The sequence below is a fragment of the Lycorma delicatula genome, chromosome 1 (assembly GCF_047948215.1).
Source record: "Lycorma delicatula isolate Av1 chromosome 1, ASM4794821v1, whole genome shotgun sequence".
Classification (NCBI taxonomy): domain Eukaryota; kingdom Metazoa; phylum Arthropoda; class Insecta; order Hemiptera; family Fulgoridae; genus Lycorma; species Lycorma delicatula.
In genome coordinates this window covers 90,032,411-90,053,798 of record NC_134455.1, presented here as the reverse complement: position 1 = coordinate 90,053,798, position 21,388 = coordinate 90,032,411, and positions in this window count along the sequence as shown.

Sequence of the window (21,388 nt, the reverse complement as noted above, 5' to 3'; positions counted from 1 at the left end):
TAGTAGCGCAACTTTAGTAAATTTATTAAGAAATCATAAAGTTGTTTTAAATTTTGGACTTTAAATTTATATACGCTAAAGAAAAATCACCGGCAAACATTTTGAAAGAATTTCAACAGTGCACGGAAAAGAAAATGTTACTGGAAAAATTTTTTAAAAAATGCTTAATAATACAAGCATGAAATTAAAAAGAAAACGGACAAGCAGAAAACAGGCAACAAGGCGATAAAATTATTAAATTGGGAGAAGGATTTTTTTAAGCCTTCTAGAAGAGTATGAAAATCCCAATTTCAAGCAAGTTACAGGGGCAGCTAGTGCTGGAATCTAAGATGGGAAAGATAAATATACTCCAGAAGAATGTTAAACACCGGTACTTTCTGTAAGTGATGCGAATAATTGTAATGCCAAGCCGACATTGATACGAAACACAGGTGACACTGATGAAACGGCTCCCTTGTCATATAGCGAATTACGGAGAATTGTTCTCAATGTACAATTACAACATATCATAACTCAAATAAAACGAGAAAAAGTGAAATGAGAAGAGAAGAAATAAAATTTCCAAGTGAATTACTGGAGTTCAAAAAATGCAAAAAGTAGCGGAACACCGTAAGGAAACTCGACACCACTTCGTTTGAATCATCCAATGAACAAATTAATGACCTATTCGACACTTTCTTTTTTCAATTTGTGATATTTTCCTAACATGTTTTGTAACTAAGTTCGTTTTCTTTTATCCTATCCTATCTTACTGAAAAAAGTAAATATAAATTATAAAGAAACAAAAAAAAGAAAAATGTGCACGTTTAGCGGTCTTCACCAGATACGTATAAGACACATACGTACGTATGTGCCTTATACGTACACAGGTATGTACGTACCTAGGGGGTACCATACCTCTCTTTTTCCTGTTTAGCCTCCGGTAACTACCATTTAGATAATTCTTCAGAGGATGAATGAGGATGATGTATGAGTGTAAATGAAGTGTAGTCTTGTACATTCTCAGTTCGACCATTCCTGAGATGTGCGGTTAATTGAAACCCAACCACCAAAGGACACCGGTATCCACGATCTAGTATTCAAATCCGTGTAAAAATAACTGACTTTACTAGGATTTGAACACTGTAACTCTCGACTTCCAAATCAGCTGATTTGGGAAGACGCGTTAAGCACTAGACTACATATGTACGTACCTAGTATACTCGTATGTACGTAAATACTTACATACATACGTGTATGTTTTTGCCTATGCATTTGTATGAGCCTATACGTATTCAATAACTATTTATTTATTTTGTATTTAATTATTTTTTATTACGTATAATTTTTTTAACTTTATTTAGTTACAATTTTTTTACACATCTACATTCTTACATTGTAACATTATTTATTTTAATCAAATGAAAAGGATTATATCCTGTAACTACACAGGACAAAAGGATTACAAATTAGGATTTTTATTTCAATTATTATTAACTCGTAAGTACACCCATTACTTCAGCTCTCCTCTGTTCTACTCTTATTTTTATCTGCCTAACCTTTCCTCTACTTCATCATTTTCCAAGACTTCTTCATCATCATGAATTCCTTCATTTGCTATTTCGTATTCATCATTCATCATTTTTCCAAAATTGTATAAATTAGCGCAAGCAAGATATATTTTTGGAACTTTTTCTAATTTTAATTTTTGTACTAGTCAGTGTTGTTTTTGCATTATATAAATGTGGCATGTTATTAGTAATCGGGTAATGTCATCTGGTTAGATAGTACAACAAACCCCGCTCGCCCGTCCCGCCAAAGCCAGCTAACAGTTTGGTTGACAAAGACTGTCAACAGTCTTTGACAGACAAGACAGACAATTTAAACAGTTAAATTGAGAAGGTAAACTGATTTTAACCCCATATTTCTCAAAAAATACGGTTCTGGAACTTACTTTTTCAAATTTTTAAGTTTAGATTTCATATAAAACCACTATATTATCCCTTAATTTGGATTCGAAGAATAAGTCTGGCTTAATTTTACTGAAGGCGCAGAAATCAGGGCGAAATCTTTCACCAGCCGAACTTGCTAACAAAGCGTTTTTGATCCTACGTTTATATCAAATTTCTTCTTTATTTTCACCAGTAGTGCATGCCCTGAATGTTTGTTACGTTCTTTGTGAATCACCCTAATGGAAAAGCAGTAAGGAAAAAAGCCTTTAAATAATGTTAAAAATTGTGTGGGTTGGTAAAATTAACTAGTTGAAGGTGTATCAGAAAGGAGAAAAATCATGAAAGAACCTTTTAAGCAAACGAACTAAGTTGGGCTTGGGCAAGTACTTTTTATTAAATAATAAAAATATCTACTTGACTGCAGATCCCGGTCTAGGGGTCTAGGGGAAAAAAGTACTTTTTATTACGTGTCTTCATCATGGTTTAGCTAATTTGGTTTTACATGGATTTTTTAAGAGTAAAAACTGTACTGGAAGACAAAGATTGAATATATAGACCACACATCTGAATATATAAGATATAATAACGATGATGAAGAAGAACAAAGTGGAATGGAGAATAGCATCAAATCAGCCCAAGAAAATGAGTCCTTTTTATCAGAACGGAATATGCTCTTCTGTGTACCAAACAATCACACTATATAATTGAAAAATTACACTAGAATGTTTTGCGCCACCAACTTTTAAACCAGACCTTGTCTCATCAGAATTTTTTAGCACTTCATTCATTAAGTAAAAAGTAAAGCTTTACAGTAAGGACGAATTAAAAGTAATGTACAATTAAACTGGATTGAAGACAACAAACCTTTTGCTAGAAGCATAAAAATTAGAACAAAATTATTGTAGCTTGGGATTTTGTTGGAAAATAGGTTATGCTGTTAAAATTATTGAATAAATTGTATAAGACTCTTTAATAACTCTGATATTCGTTTTTGAAACCTGTTATAGCTGCTTTCATTTCGTTGTCAGAAAAGTGAAAAAAAAGTGTTAATGTTAATGCAAAAATGTTAGAAAATACCAATTTTTTTTACAGAATTTTCGAAGGAAAGCACAATATTGCTTTCGTAATTTTCTTTACGTTTTGAGGTATGAGGTGTATGAAATGCCATTTATTTAAAATGTAATTTTAAAAATCTGTGGTTCGAAAATTAGCATAACTACTAAATCCATTTCATTAAAATTTAGGTATGTTGTAGTAGATATCTAAAGTTGTGCATTTGAAAATTTTATGAAGATTGGCTGAGTCGTTCTTCAGTTACGGTCAATTTAACGTCGACGACAGAAAACATAACCTCAATTTGAGGTTGTGTTGATTTATTTTCGATGTCTTTTTCATACGCGCTTATGTGTGACTCACAGTTGTGAATGAGTTTATATGAGTTTACTTGTGTGTAAAGTCTACTCGCTACTTTTAATTATTTTATCAAATTGCGGTTATAATAATTTAATTTTCTTATAAACAGAAAATATATTTTAATATTAAATTATGAAAAAAAATTATACAGATTTTATTTTTCTCATTTAATTTATGTTTCGTATATTTTCCTTTTATGTTTCGCGGTTATCCCTATGGTTTCTTGATGTAAAACAAATTGTTAGGGATGTAGGATGTAGGGGGTATATCGAAATGAAACGACTAGCACTAGATAGGGAATCTTGGAGAGCTGCATCAAACCAGTCCAATGACTGAAGACAAAAAAAAGAATTTTTGAACAAAAAATTATACAAAAAAAATAACGAGAAGTCAATTTTCTTGCGCAGTACTGCGTAAGAATTTTTTTAAATTCTTTTCCTATCACTTTCAACCGTAAATTTGTTTTTGGAAAATGACATCGTTAAATTTAATTTTGGAATATTGGGTACGAAACTATATACATCCACCTAAAAGTAAATGCAAATTACGGATTGAATTTAGAATTTTAAAAATCTTTTGAAGGACAGCTTATGAGAAAAAAATATTTCACGTAAAACTGGTAATATATTTTTAAAACAGTGACAAGTAAAGAGCGATTAAGAAATATGAATACTTCCTGTCAGTAATAGTTAACAAGCATTTATCCATCAGTTGGTTGTCGACCATACAGTCAACTCACACCTGCATATAGTATACTACTATTCTAACGCAACACAACAGCTAACAACCCAGCCATATATCACACACAATAGGACGTTCAGTCTGGCTCTCTTTCAAACGCAACCAACACCAGGCAAGGTTGAATGGTTCCTTTACAAACCGTACAATATGGTGAAGGTGACATTTACTAACATTTATCATTGCCTACAACAGACCACACATACGTACAAAAGCACTTCGTGTGGACGCAAGGCGTGCTCCCGTGATTTACAACACGTTTATTTATTTTAGTTTCACTTTTCATAATAATTTCATTTCATATCTTATTTTATATTTATATTTGTTTGCGTGCAATAATGTGGTATATTATAGCAACTACTGCTGTTCTACGTAAAAGTATCGATAGGCTACCTACGTAATATTACAATTTATTACTACAATAATGGCTTAAACTAACATTCTTAAGTTTCATGATTTAATAAGAAAAAATGTATTTGTAGTCTGCATAGATTTTGTATTCTATACAGACAGCCTACATAGAGTTAAAAACAATAAAAAAAACGATGATAATATATTGATTTATTTGAATACCGATAAAATATTACATCACATACGCCACCATAATCGAGTAAATCCGCTTAAGAAAAAGCTGACGCCTGATTTTTATATACAATTCTTTTTTCGTTATAAACCTTATTTTTTTAGAACTTTAAATTATTTCAAAAATATGTCATCCTACATGTATCTGATGTAATTTTTTATCATTATAAATGATGAAAATTTGAAAAACAGTTCATTTTACAGTTTCCTGTTTAATCTGTAGCCAAATTAATATGAACGGCATATATTATGGAATACCTAGTAATCAATATCATATTAAACAAGTCAATAAAAAATGAATAACAGCAAAAAGTAACATCATTGATTCGGCTAATTAATAAACTATCTCTAACCCAGAGATTGCGTTATGATTACTTAATTTACTACTAATAAATTGTTAAATATAAAATACAACAAATAATCTATCAGGTTATAAAACCAAGTTATATTAAATTTATAATAAATAAATATTCTGAGTACAGAATAAAGAATTATCTATATTTAATTCGTGATTAGATATAAGACTACTACGAGTATTTATATTCCACAATAAACGTTTTTATTTTCACAAGGTAGCGCTATGATCGAGTATCCGCTATTATTTGCAAGGTACAATTCTTACTTTCATTCTGCGCAATATCATCGGTATTCCACTCTCTTCAGTCATTTTTATATTTTCCAAAATGATGTCATCTTAAATTTACAAAAATAAATGTTTAATTTTGAAGCTTAGTTCACTAAATAGCGTAGAATAATTAATATTAATTTTTCTTAAAGATTTACTTTACAGTGAAAAAATTGTGCGCCTGATTAGCTTATGAGCACATTCTAAACAAGAGATCGAAATTACCTAGGTTATGCACCGATAAAAAATATCTAAAACTCATAATATTATACCTAAAGTTTTTTAATCTGTTAAATCAGTTTAAAAAATTTTTTAATCTGTTTATTATCTGTTAGTTTTTTAGTATGTTAAGAAAAATGTATAATCCTCAAGAATTAGATCAAAAAGACGTTTTGAGGAAGTGAAAATTAATACATAGGCGATAACTGTTTAACGATCAAAACACGCATAAAGTTTTAGATTTTTTTTGACGGTTCATGAAGTTGTATCTTTTTGAAAAACGATATTATGAAATCGAACGTACTCCATTTTTCAGGAAACATTAAAAAAATAAAATTTTAATTGACTTGCCAGAGTATTATTATTATTATTTTATTTTTTTTTTTTTTTTGAGAAATTCATACAGTGATTTCTTTGCAAGCAATAAATAATAATCTTATTTATACATAGGCTTTATAATGGTTGAGCCACTGAAATGGCTGATTACAAAACATACATCTTCCTATAAATATTTGAATATTTTTGCCATAAAAAAAGGATTTTTCTTTCCAATTAGTTGTGATGAAGCCACTAGCCATGTTAACAGAATGAGTTTGCAACTGAAAGATTCTATAAAAATTATTATGGCAACGATGGTTGTTGCAGTTCCACTTCAATATTTATCTGAATGATGAAATATATGAACTTATGACATTAAAGACTGGGTGGATAAATTTAAAAAACTGGTTCAGGAATGAATAACAGTTCTCGTAGTACACAATGTATGTATACTGTTTAACAGGAAACAGGAAATTTTTTGAAGACAATTTTCTTGAGAGTTGCAATGCAGCGAAACGTCAAATGATCAGTTAGTATCATTTATTTTTACTCGACTTGTCAGATATCTATGTTCGAAGGATTCTTCATAAGAATTTAAACATGCATCCGTATAAAATTCAAACAATAAAGGCATTAAATTATGCTGATTGAATTAATCATATAACTTTTACCGCTGACTTTTGGAAATTTATTAACATTAATGAAGATGTTATTCACAGTATGCTAATGAATAAAGAAACGTATTTCTAATTATGTAGATATGTGAATAAACGAAACTTCCGATATCAAGGAATAAACAACCATGACGAAGAGTATTAAACCCACCCAGTACTAAATTCATTCTGTATATATGTGACAATAGCATTTCTGGAATAAAGTGATCCATGGAAATGTTATTACCGTTACGTCAGAGTAATACGTCCAAATGATTAATCCGTCCTTCTCTCATCTTACAATTATTGGCCTACCGGCAGCACATGTGACTCCCTCCAGCGAAGGAAGTGCTTTGCACCCTTCAATAATTAGAGTACCATCACTCGAAAGGCTTACAGTGGACGGGCTAAAAAGGATTCGCGCAGGCAGAAGACGAAAATATCTCCCAAAGAAAATAAAAAAATATATCCCAAGGTAAACCCAAGTAATAATATACTCAAATAAATCTGCAAAGGATCGGAACGCAATCTCTAATTCCGTACTAAAACAAAATATTTATATAACGGCCATTAAATAAATAAATAACCGCCCGATAATAAGAAAACCCAGCAGCAAGGGACTGATGTTCAGGCTCTTGAATGAATAGGGGGCGATATATCCCCCAATGTCTTTAGTTTTAGGTGATAAAGAATCGTTGACCCTCAAATAGCCGGTAAAACTGAAATCAATCTAAAAACGTGATTTTAATAAGATAAGATGACCCAGTTACATACTGCTAGGCGATCAATGAATAAAATTAAATAATTGTTATCCCAATACATAGTGATATTCCTTGTCTTTTTTGAAAATAGCCGGATTTCAAAGTGTCTAATTCTATTATTGCACGACTATTTGAAGAGTGAAGTATACATTAAATCTATAGTTCATACAGTATACATTATACAGTATACATCTATACTACATCATACAGTATACATCTATAGTATACATTAAATCTATAAGTAAAATGCCTATAGTTCTTAACAAACAAGAAAGAGCAAAAATCATATCAAGGTACGAAGTATGGAAACCCGTGCAAGTTCAGCTTTGATGGAGATCTGAGAACGGTAGAAATGTAAAACTTAATTTAAAATGATTAGAACCTGCCATTAATGACAAGAGGTTTTGTATTAGATCTGCCACGTTCTGACTGACCATTAACTTCACGGACTGAAGAAAATGTTACCCAAGTACGGAGTATATTTGAAAAATGCCCTATAAATGCCACCATCTGTCAGCCATTCAGAGGAAGCGGGGGAGTATACCGTTTACCCTGTTTAAGTAAGAATTTGAATTTCCATTCCTGGAAACCTCATTACGTCCAGCAACTCTTTCCCAAGAAATGCGATCACCGAATAGAATTTTCAGAAATCATCTTAGAATGGAAGTAAGATAATCCAAATCTGTTTGGTAACATTTTATGGGCAGATGATCCAATTTTTCATGCCGGTGGTTATGTTAATAGGCATAATTGTCACTATAGGAGTGATTCTGATCCAGGTACTATTGTTGATAAAATGCAGTTACGTCCAAACGTAATAGTGTGGTGTGGAAGAACATCCACCAATGTGGTGGGTCGTTATCTTTTACGAAACACAATGAACAGTGAACGCTACTTGGAAATGCATATGAACTTTGTATTGGCTATCATTAATCAATAGTGTAACATTGCAGAGCTCATACACAAGACGGTGTATCTCTACATTTTACTCTTGTTCGCGACTGGCTGGACATTCAGTTTCGAGGAAGATGGAGAGGCCGTCGTAGACTAACAGAGTGAGCTGATGAAGCTCTGATTTGACAACTTTTGATCCTTTCTTGTGGGGGATGGAATGAAGAAGAAGTTTACGAGACTAGTCCGAGAACTTTGATGAACTTGAGGAAAGAATCAATATCAATAATCTTGGGCACTGCGTTTTTTTGAACGCAGTACCCATAGATTTCTTAAGCAAAACCGTGCAGAATGTACTAAAACTTTTGACAATGCTGGTGTTTATTTTTAATTCTAAGGGAAATTTTTGGCAATGGTAATAAGGTACTTAAGCTTTCATGGCCAAATACGTGTCAGATTTATATACATAACGATTAGGATGCGGTTGACAATTGGTATTAGCTTATCAGAGACCCTACAGTGTTCACAACTTGGTATGTTTTAAAGGAACAATTAAATGATTTTTTTTTTAATCCTAATTTTTAGTAAAATTTCCTTTTAAAATTGATATTAGAAAATTAAGAAATTTTTTAACTTGCCGTTATATTGGCGACCTTCATAAGACGTCTATTATAATGGTATTCTTTTATTCACCGGTATAAAAATAATAATGAATTTTTTTTATGAATTTGATTTTGAATTAATCATTACTGTAATTATAAAGTATTATTCATAAATTACTAAATAAATAATAATCTGTGCTAATAGTTAGCAAATAAAAATAAATTATTTAATACATAACAACTTTTATAAACAGTATAAATATACAATCTCTATGTATTCTATTAATAAATGATTATTAACATTGAATAATAATACATATAATGGAATACTTATGATGTGTTATATAATGTAAATACGAATTCAAAAAATATACATTAAAAAGTTAAAATATTATATTAAACATTATGTTGTCATTAGATATGTAATTAATTTTAATTGCAGTTTTTCATATTATAATTATAACTAATATATTAATTGAAGGTTAAAAGGAACATTATTTTTAAAAATAAAAAAATAAAATAAGTTGGTTAGAGTTGGCTGAAATAAATTTTTAGTAGATATTATAATACTAAATCAAGTTATTTTATTACTACCTAGTGATATTTAAATGTATAATAATAACAAGCAATGCCGCACGAATCGATACAATAGATTGCGTTATTATTATTATTATATTTATTTATGTTATTGTATTTGTGGTAGGTTATAAAACTTGTTTTAAATTAAATGGTAAACTATACATTATTTTAACCATGTATACTAATATATGTTAAGAAAAACAAAAGCTACATTAATTATACTTTCTAATTCTCAGAGAGTGCTATAACATAGATAAGTTATATTTTAACAGTTCCTTTTAACTTGTAACTGTATAATTCTTTACTTACATATCATTATAACAATAATAATAATAATAAATATTATTATTATTCACTGGACTTTTAACTGAATGTTTCTAATGATAGTTATAAATTTTAAAAACACTTTTAATTTATGTTGTTTTTTTATTATTATTTTACCATAGGGTCAATTTTAATGTAAGAGATATTGTTTTGTAATGTTATTACAAGTTTGTTGCTTGCTTACCAATTTACATAATTTATATTTATGTTAATTTAAATAATGAATAATTATTATATAATATGGATAGATACGTAAATAGTCGACAAAATATAAAGTAATTAGTTAAAAATAAATTATCATATATTTTACAAATGAAAAAAAATTATTACATATATATATATATATATTTTATTTTTTTTTAAATCTATATTTCGTCATTAAAAAATAAATCTATTGAACACAATGAATGCTAATGACATAAATAATATAAATTTAAAAAAAAATAACTCATGGCAAACGTATACATAAAAAGCTAATTAATATTAAACTGATGCATATATATAAAAAAAAATTTCTTAATAAAAAGCCAAATATATTCATAAATTTAATTTTGATAATTCTTTATTTGTATTATTCAGAAAATATCAAACCTTCAGTATGGCTAATCCAGGTGGATTTCTCCCAGTCGGCATGGTACACAGTTACTTACTGGACATGATGCTTAAACCCACCGTGTTGGTCTAGTGGTGAACGCGTCTTCCCAAATCAGCTGATTTTGAAGTCGAGAGTTCCAGCGTTCAAGTCCTAGTAAAGGCAGTTACTTTTATACGGATTTGAATACTAGATCGTGGTTACCGGTGTTCTTTGGTGGTTGGGTTTCAGTTAACCACACAGCTCAGGAATGGTCAAACTGAGGACTGTACAAGACTAGAATTCATTTCATACATATCATTCTCATTTATCCTCTGAAGTAATACATGAACGGTAATTCCCGAAGGCTAAACAGGAAAAAGAAAGGACATGGTGCTTAAGTTGGCCATATTTGGTTTGAAAAATTCAGGCTTGTGTCCGGAGTGTAGAGCCATTGATGATGTGCGTCGTGTCTTATATGTCTGTCCCACGTACAAAGCTGAGCATACCAAAGTAGCTAGAAAGCTTGCGAGGATCAATTCTGGTTCTGATCTGCAAGTTAATTGGAAAACCGATAGGGAATGGAACGTAGTTGCTGGCTTCCTTAGATTTATAGTCCTGCGCAGGACGGCTGATGGGATCGGATGCTATTATAGATGTATAGATAGAATAGCAACCCGGCTGGTTAAGGGACCATTTCGGTGCTTACTTTGCCCAGATAAGCGTTTTGGCATCGATTCCAGGTTTTCTGAGATACTCGCTGTTAGGATGAGATTGATATGTGGAGAATTCTGTGATGGAGGTACAGTGTGTGCGGTTGTAAGCATTGACCTCGCTGCCTAAAGCGGACCACAGAAGAGAGAAATAGGGTATATTTTCATTAGAGGTTAATTAAATTTGTGAATTTGTTTCCTGATTTTTAAGTAAATCAAGTGTACATTGAATAAATTGAATTGTAGGACAATTTTGTAGTTAATCTGTAGGTTTCAGTTCTGGAACAAACATTACTTTGTAGACGAAAAGTTTCAATTCTTTCCTAACAACATTATGTGCACTAACCAGTTCGATATTTTGCTTCTGTGTGAACTTACGCATTCATTTTGATGGACTTTCAATCACAGCATCCGAAATATCAAGTAGCTTCTCTGTTCGTTTAGTTTAGATGGTGTTCAACAGAGCATGTTGCCCAACATTTTTCGATAAGATTTCTAACTCCATTGCAGTGACAAACAGGAGTATTTGGAAACTTTTCAGAAAACTTGTGTTTCACTAAATCAGTATATTTGTCACCTTTACGAAAGACATATTCAACGAGGAAAATGCGTTCCTCAACCGAAAGAACCATTATATTTGTTTCAACTATAGATTCCGATAAACGAAAAACACGAAACGATTCGAAGCACGTTCAATCACAACTCAACAACTGACACCTTGACTTATTACTGAGCAACCCTAAACGAACCTACAGTGCAACCAACCTAACACCGAAAGAACAGAATACTCCACATAATTCTAAAGCAAACTGCACAGCGACTTTCCGAACGCACTATATTGCTTGGCTTAAATCACTAATAAGTAAGTGTAATATGGAAATAATTCGAGGTAAAGGAAAACAGAGTTTCAATTCAAAACTCTATTGAAAAATAGGTATAGTTCAGTAAGTTCATTGTAAAGGAACGATGACATTTGATGTCTTCCAGAACAAACTGAGGACTATAGATTATCATGGTTTACATGTTTTTACTAATCTAAATCCTTCGAATGGAAGGCTTATTACAATGTATTTTTTGAATAGGAAAGAAGAAGAAGAAACAACTTCATAGTTTTTTCTTCTATTTTTTATATTGTTGGAAATGTAAAAACAAGTCACAGTATACAAGCTTCAGTCTAGTAAATAAATGATCCGATTAAATAGAATTCTGTTAAACTGAAATCGGTTCCGTGATCGAAGTCATTAAAAATTGAAACTCAACTAGTCTCATACATTTGATGCCGATACCAATGTTAAGATGGCTTTTAGCCAACTACTTGTCATCAGCAGCTTTAATATTGAAATAGAAATCCTATTAGATATAGGTACGTCGACAACCAACATGTTCTTCATATAGGTTAAATTAATATTAGTTGTATTACGGAATGTATTTATTGATCGAATGAGCTTGTTATTTTCAATTTATACTGTTCATATACTATAATAGCTATCAACTGCAGCTTTATCGTGTAACCTTTATTAACATAAAATTATCACAAATCTATATAACGTTTTATGTTAACTGATTAAATAAACTATAAACATTAATCCAAAGTCAAATAGCTGTTTTAAACAATAAAAATAATGGATAAATCAGCATTTTATCTCTTTGTTGATAACCTTAAACTTTAATAATCAATAGTTGACAGCTTAACAGAAGCGGTAAAAAAAAGTGATAGTTTTATTTGGTAATAATTTTTCACGTTGTAATTCAATGTTATTGTTTCTAAAATATTAAAAGAAAATGTTCGGTTTCCAAACATTTCATTATGTTTGGAAAGTAATGGAGGAATCAGGACTAGTTTTACTTTATTACGTCATTAGGCTAACTATCTCAAGTGGTTAGGTAGTATTCTGAATAGGCTCAGTCTACAAGCAAACTTTCTTCACCAGTTCACATCAAGAAAACACTGAATCTTTAAATCCCGAATCTTCCACGTAAACCTAGAAGGGACACATCAGCACCTGCAGCACCTAAAATGGAAGTTCAGTGTTATGGTTAAGACACTGTGGACTATGGAAAAGAGTTGACTGGTAAGAAAAACCAATCTACTATGAAAGAACTATATATAATAAGAGACAACAACTCCTTATGTCTCTCCATAAGAGACATAATAACTTCATATAAAGGGCAACTTAAAGCTCCTTTTAGCTAAAAATGGCTTAGAATCCTTCAGGAGATGTAGGAATTTTTATTTAACAGTATATTACTGATCAACAATTTTTTGATTAAACATAAGATGTCTTTTCATCCAGGCATTAAGAAGCTATTCGAAGAAAGTACAACAGTCCTAAAGGAATAAATGACTTTATTAATTCTAGGAACTGGATCTGAAAAGACCAACTGAAATCTGAAATGACCACGTCGGCAAATCAAAATCTTAAATTTTATTGTCTTAAAAACATATCACAATGTCGCAGAGGATTATAAGGTAAAAATACAGTAATTTAATATTTCACGTTTCTTAGAATTTTTCGTCGTGGGTTTTTAAAAATTTTTAATTTTATTTATTTTTTATTACCTTTTAAAGATTAATACTCCTGTTCCCAACAGTGAGACGTTTATGTGACGATAATGGGGCTGATGATGATGATGATGATAATGATGAAAGTTTAGTATATTTGACCAGCGCAAATTATTTAATAATCCACACAATATGCAGATTTGCTGGAGTTACAAAGACTTAGAAACATTAAAAAGCCGTTTTAGTGAAACACATCTACTGCATCGCCCCCTAGTGGCCTATAAGTGTAAAAACTGTCTAAGAACCTTCTCTGAAGTGATACATATATAACGCATCGAGATCGGTCCAGTAGATTTTGAGGAAAATGATAACAGACATACACACAACCTCTTACCCCAAACTCATATACCGTCTCCATTCTATCGCGGATAAAAATGAATTTCATTTTTTAATAAGAATTTTCAAAGTAAATTTTTTCCAATTTTCCTTATCATCTAAGATGAATGACGAATTATACTTTTACTATGACAAAAACAAAATTTTGTTAAAAAATAAAATTCCTTCAAATAATAGCGAATTTAGTCGCTGCAGAATAGCAAAGTATAGTTTTTCACTAAGTAATTTTTCATGCAGTTCAACACGTCTGCTCACTTTTGTAAGGATCACGTAAACACGAATTCAAATCACAAGCGCGGGTAAGCAAACAAAATATATTTTTGTGCAATATATGTATTTATTAAATAATAATCAATAATCCTTTGACCACAGGTTAAGAGAAAGAAATATTTATATTACTGTTTTATATTAAGACATTGATATACGTAAAGAACTACAAATACATTATTTATTAAAACCTGACACTTTTTTCAAATTAATTTATACATTGTGTCCTTGACATATAAATATCAAGGGACACCAAAATCGGCAACAGTTTAGTAGCAAACAAAAGACTAGAATATTAGAAAGATTTTATACCAGGTTGTATAATAGGCATTGAGCCTTTGGAGGCCAAAATTGAGAATACATTTATTGACACTGGTAAGTAACATTATGAGATCACATATGCACTATCTTTTTCGATGTTCTGCCATTTTTCCGGTAACACCATAATCCGTTGCTCTATCCTTCGCTACAGAATTTCTTTTTGACAGAGGATTTTTGACATCTGGTTCATGTGGTTTCTCTTTTGCAACCACCTTAACACGATTCAGGGAGTACTGCCGAGATAGAAACAATGATAATATGATGGTACAAGGTCCGTCCTATATGATGGATGCATTAAAACCTCCCACTCAAGTTCTCTCAATTTCTTACTGGTCGTTAAAGATGTATGCGGTCTGGCGTTGTCAGCCAGATAAACGACACCCTTTCTGTTGACTGGTCAGGCTGTTTCCTCTGAATCGCTAGATGCAATCGCCATAATTTTTGATAGTACAGATCTGAGTCTACCGTTCTGCCTGGCGCCAGCAGCTCATGATGCACGATGCTCTTCCAATCGCATCAAACCCACAGCATAACCTTCCTGGGCGTCAGTGTGGGCTTTACCACAGACTCTGGAGCTTCTGTTTGCTTCAAACGATGTTTGTTGCACATTGTTGTCTTAGGTTATCAACTTTTCATTACTCGTGATCATCCGCTTCAGAAATGCCTCGATTTCGTTACATTTCAGTAGAGATTCGCTGATAGAAATTCGATCGAGTAAATTTTTATGAGTCAGATCATGTGGCACCCAACTGTCCAGCTTCTTTTTGTAGCCTGCTTTCTTCAAATGGTTTAACATTTTATGGTGATAAATTTTTAGCTCATTAGCTATGTCATTAATCACTCTTCTCAAATCTAAAATTCTTAGGTAATTTTTGTTTTTTTTTTTTTTTTTTTTTTTTTTAGCAGTGCTGAACTTTAAACACAATTGGACTTATTTGCACTTAAATATTTTATATATGTATCCTTTTTAAAAACAAAATCACTGAGTTAGTAAAATACCTGAATTTTTTATAAATTAGTTTTTATTTTTACATAGAATGTTTACGTTTCAGTAGCCAAAATTCGGAGCGTCTCTTTTTTTCTTTAAAAGGCTAAAAATATTAAAAATTTAAAATAACACATGCAATAAATTTAAACATTTTGAAATCAGAGCTAAATTAAAAATTCTAAATTTAGCTACATTTTAAAACACCTATATACTTAGCGCCTCCTTATAAAATCGTTATTTTATTGAACCACTTAGTAAAAAATTGATTTTTAGGGCAATATTTTTGGAATTCGATATTTTTAAAACTAACTCTTTTTTTGTGAAAGAGTGGCATCAATAGCTATGGATATTAATCTGATGAAAATTAGCGTATTAAAAGATGCCATGCTTGACTGGTATTTAACCCCGGAACTTCCGTACGAAATGCCGAGACACTACCGTCTCAGCCACAGAGGTCGATTATTAAATATATGGATAGGCCTTTCAAAAAATGTAAACGCATAGGCAAATAGTAAAAATAAGATTACGAAAACAAAATGACGTAAAGTTAAAGCTACCGAACGTAAGGAAAATCGGCTTTTCTAGAATCAAAAGTAAAAGTAACCTTTTTAACCAAAATTACCATCATTGTTTTTTTTTTTTTTTGAATACAGTTTATAAGTCTTTGAATATATATCTTTATATACATATTTCAATGTTTAAAATCTTTATACTTATTTTTTTATATATAAACATATATATCTTTATATGTAAATGTTTATAAACAGAATTTTTCATTTAAACAAAGTCCACCTTTGTTGTCTAGAAACATAATATCAGGACCACCAAAGGAATTTCTAAAAAATAAAAATTCATCAAAATTTATTTATTTAGTGAAGGGTAAAAAAATAAAATAGTAAAAAGTCTTTAACATGCATAAAAAAATTTTACGTTGGCTTATAATGAGAACCCATGCATGCCATTTACTGAAATAAAGAATATGAGACCCTGAAGAAAAATATTTATTACGAATAACATACTGAAGAAATGCTGATCAGTTTATGTGTTGTTTTAATTTTTTTTTATTAGATATGGTTTTATTAAGAAATTTCAGACTGCCTTATAGGTAGGTAGTTATACATTATTATATATTTTTGTATTTAGTTTATCCAGTTTCCCTAAGGATTTTACTATTTATTACATCTGCATACTCGATTCAATAAAAAATCAATTTTACACAAATTAAAAACGTTTAATAAAAAGATAATTATTTTAAAGTAAAAACTAATAATGATATTGACGTATAACATAAAATAAATAACTAATCTGTATATTATTTCTTCTTTTAAATATTAAATTAAGTAAAGATTAAATAATTTTATTCGATTAAAAGAAAGAAAACATGACAAACGAAATACTACTATACTGCAGAATCAGTTGAACAACTTGCTTCTATTCGATTGATGTACGTAACGACATGACAACAGATGCAATATGAAGTGAAAAGTCGACACTATATGGCAACCAACAACCAACACACTTTCTTCCTCATTTTGAGATGACAGGTCTTGTTGGAAGTGACAGCCACAGCTTCTATTCAACATTCAATCATATCAATTTGTTGGCTGTAAAGAGTTGACACCCGAGGCAGATTAACGTTTGTTTGCTTCCACTGTTACCTAGACATTATTGTTTAGAAAATCTACACACACACACACACACACACACACACACACACACACACACACACACACACACACACACACACACACACACACACACACACACACATATATATATATATGTATCCCTATTGTAATACAACATTTAAGTTGCTTTTTCTTATAAAAATTACCTGCAATAAAAAAAAGCTAAATTACATTACTTTTATAAATGCATTTGCATAAGCTAGCTGATATTCACCTAATATTTGCTGATAAGACATGTAGTATTAACAGATATAAAAATTATTTTTATCAAACTTTTTACACAACATAATGGGATTTTTCGTAGAATCCAATTGTATGGAAACAGTTTTTAATAGAAAATCAATATAATGAAGCAATCGCTATCTAAACAAAAAAGGTTAAATACTGCTATGATTTGCTATTGACTGATTAGCCTGTCTAAGAAAAATTATCATTCCTAAAGAAGGCAGTTAATTACATTTATACGGATTTGAATATTAGATCGTGGATACCGGTGTTCTTTGGTGGTTGAGCTTCAATTAACCACATATCTTAGGAATGTTCAACTGAGACTGTACAAGACTACACTTCATTTACATTCATACATATCATCCTTATTCATCCTTTGAAGTACTACTTTACTGTGGTTCTGGAGGCTAAACAGAAAAAGAAGAATTATAATAATAATAATTTAAAATTTGCGGCGTTGAATCCGAAGAGTTTTTCAGAGCTAAGCATGGCAAGGTCGACTGGGATAATATTGTCCAGTTTCTCACAAATCCCAATCCTGTGATGGTAGTTCTTACTATCGATATATCACTGTCTAAGCTACAAAAGTAACACCGTCCCCGGCACGTCAATATTAGAGATAGATGATATATTAAATCGCTGAAACAACCTGAAGTTTTATAAAATACATGTAACCTAGAAATAGGATAATTTATTTTTATGCGAAGAGGATTTGAGTTACAATATTAAAAGAATTTTTCCGGTTAAAACTAATTTTTTTTTTCAAGTATGGGACTCTAACCATCAATCAGTCAATCTGTCACAATCAATCACTGATCTACGGTGAATCTTTCTCCTAAAGAAGTTGTAATTTTTAATAAAACTAGAAAATGATTTTATTACCAAAACTGAAAGATGTGAGGACCAAACTGCAATCAAAGCTTAAGGATCCTATTTGATCCTTTGATCCTATTTGCCAAAGAGTGTGGATTATATGTACCGGCTGAATAAGGTTACTGCTGCTAAAAACAGATTCCGTCGTAGGCCATGGATGAATCGGTTGTACCCAACACGAATTTTTCTTCATATCTTATTCCCTAACAGACCGATGTATCCATTTCTTATCAAATCCAAAGTTGAAAATAAGATTTTCCATATCTAGGAGGAAGTGTTTACTCTTACAAGAAAAAATATCCATAAGTTAGTAATTTTGTAACATACAGAAGGAAACAATACATTTTATCACCAATTCTCAAATTAAACCACTTCTCACAAATTTTTACTAACAATATGTAAGTTTATCTAAATATGCATTTTATGTGTTCAACAACCTCTGAGAACATCTTAGCGTAACATTATTTTTATTTTATTTATCATAGTATTTATTTAATATTTTATTTTATTATTATTTTTTTTTTTAATGTTAACACGACAAAAATTTTAATTATGATTATATATCGTCCATTACGACAGAAAATTAATTAAAATTCACATTACTGGCATTACTTTTTACCAAACTGGAGCTATGGAAGCAAAATTGTACAATAATTCGTTTCATTATTTTAATTTACTCGTATTATTGCTTAGATATTAAGAAGGTACTTTTTCCCTATTACTATATATATATATATATATATATATATATATACTTGTACTTTATTCTATTCTTAGAAATAACAACAAACAGATAACAACTTACTTGGAATTAATTCAGTCTTTTAGTGGTAAATTTATTTATACAACGTGTAACTAAAATGTTGGCTTGGCTTTACATTTTTAGATTCTACGTGTTATAATAAACAAAAAAAACCATATGAAAAATTGTCGATTTCCCCTTTGATTTTACACTTGAAAGATCGGGTACTAGAGATTAGAGTACTTTTTTTTAAATATTTAATGATTTTGCATCATTTCCTTAAATAAGCATTTCAATAAATTGCTTTTCCTATACTAAAGAATTACCTTAGAATAGATTTATTTTTCCTTTAGAAAACTCATGTATATCCCAAGAATTATGTGCTTTATAAAAATACCAAATTGAACCGTTCACCCAGCTAGAGGTTTCTGTATCTCTCTCCAAACTTTGCAAAGTTTTTTTTCATTTTAACTTATTTTAAAATGGTGTTCAAAATAGATTAGCATATGAATGAATATATTTTTATTACAAATTATAGTTCATGTTTTTTTAAATATTAAATAAATTTAGATTATTATAACCTACATCAACTCTGATGTATTAATAAAATACATCAGTAATAAGTTATAAGTTAAGTAATCGGTTATAATTTATAACCTCGGTAATAACTTATAACCGAGGTTATAAGTTATAACGTATATAAGTCAATAATAACTTTTTCTTATTTCTTAACCAGGAAAATTATATTTCTATGAAATTTTTTATAGATAAATACTATTGATTTTCTGATTCATTTGACTTTTGACCTTTACATGTTTATGTATTCATTTCATGTTTTTGAACATATATACGTACATAAAAACAACATTTAAATACAACTTTAACAAGTAAGTAGTAATAATAAATCTAATAAAACACGATATTTCTAAGAATATAATATTCCATAATATAATATAGTGGATATTACAGTGTCTACAATAATAATAATAAATAATAGATTATTATATTATTAAGCAAGAAATTGAGTAGCCAATATTTATGTCAACAGTAAATAAAAATTTCCACAGAAAATATTAACTTAACCACCAAGACCATGTCGTTAAAATGTTAGTAATTTTTTTAGTCTGTTAATGTACGTATGCAATTCATATATTTATTATACGCATTATAGGCTGTCATAGGACGCTCAGCATATATTTTCTCTCCCACATTCTATATATTGTATGCAAAATGTTTTCACATACATACAGTCTCGTCTCTCTCTTTTATGCTTATCTGTCCATTTGTAATTGATATACACTTTCTTTTTGAATGTAAAAATTTTGACCTTAAGGTTTTCAACAATTTTTCTTAATATCAATAAGAATTATGGTTTGGTTTAAAATTACAAAATTTTTTTGCCACATTTCGTTTTGTTTTATTTTAAATACAAGACAGATTGTTTCTTCTCTTTATTTACAGTTAATCTAATTTTTTTTTTTCACAATTAAACCTTCTACAATTTTTTTTTTTGTTATTGATAAATAAACAAATTCAAACCTTAAAAAAGTTTTTTATATTGCTACAAGTCAAATCATAGGAGGTACTTTTCTGAACTCTATAACTTCTCAGTCGAGAAAACACACAAAATCTCTAAATTTACCCGATAATCTCTATCCCAAGAATTTTAGTCTATTATAATTGTTTTACCATTGCATAAAAAATTATGTCAAATTTTTTTTTAAATGTGATAATTGCCAGTGAATTTATAAAAAACATTTTAAATGTAAATTATTCATATAACGCCATGATTTTTCTTCCTAAAGGTTCTAAAATGTCTAATCCTGTATAAAACCATTTCAAAAGAATCTAATTAAATGTAAAATCTAAAACTGAATAACAATTCTACGTCATACTTAGCTGTGAAGTGGAATGATAGCACGGAAATTTAGATATTGAGCGTACATCCAGATTTAAAAATATCCTTCAATATTATTATACCCAGAAATTGTTGAATATAACCTGATTTTAAGCGGTTTGGAGAATTTCAGATGAAAAAATTGCTTAAAAATTAGGTATATTTAATGAAAATTAATATATAATTTATAGCACTCTTAGTTAACAAGCAGTTTGGTATGCAAAGATTGTCAGCTAAAATGAAATTTTTAATATTAACTAGGAACGAAAACGATTGGACATCTCAAAGTTGATGATTCAATATTTTATGTAGTCTCGAGGCAATTTCTTCAACGATTAGTCCCTGTTAATGAACCGTAACTACAGTATTATGATCCAACAATTTTAGTCTAAAAAAGAAGTAATTTATTATGATAAAGAACGTATTTTGATCTTCTTCAGAGAAGCCAAACGTTTAATTCAAAATACTAGTTTTGTTTTCGGTTGGTATCGATTACGTGGCGCTGAGAATAAAAGAGAAATATTACAAAAATAGGTTTTTCCAGAACAACGTACCAGCTCATAAA